Genomic DNA, 539 nt, shown 5'->3' with positions numbered 1-539 from the left:
GTGTGTTAGTTTCTGCTTTATAACAAAGTGAATCAGCTATACATATACATACATCCCCATATCCCCTCCCTCTTGCATCTCCCTCCCACCCTCCCTATCCCACCCCTCTAGGTGGTCACAAAGCACTGAGCTGATCTCCCTGTGCTATGCAGCTGCTCCCCACTAGCTATCTATTTTACATTTGGTAGTGTATGTATGTCCATGCCACTCTCTCACTTCGTCCCAGCTTACACTTGCCACTCCCCATGTCCTCAAGTCCATCCTCTACGTCTGTGTCTTTATTCCTGTCCTACCCCTAAGTTCTTCAGAACCTTTTTTTTTTTTTAGATTCCATATATATGTATTAGCATACGGTATTTGTTTTTCTCTTTCTGACTTACTTCACTCTGTATGACAGACTCTAGGTCCATCCACCTCACTGCAAATAACTCAATTTCGTTTCTTTTTATGGCTGAGTAATATTCCATTGTATATATGTGCCACATCTTCTTTATCCATTCATCTGTCGATGGACACTTAGGTTGCTTCCATGTCCTGGC

The sequence above is a fragment of the Physeter macrocephalus genome, chromosome 1, assembly GCF_002837175.3.
Source record: "Physeter macrocephalus isolate SW-GA chromosome 1, ASM283717v5, whole genome shotgun sequence".
Lineage (NCBI taxonomy): Eukaryota > Metazoa > Chordata > Mammalia > Artiodactyla > Physeteridae > Physeter > Physeter macrocephalus.
This window is presented reverse-complemented; position numbering follows the sequence as displayed.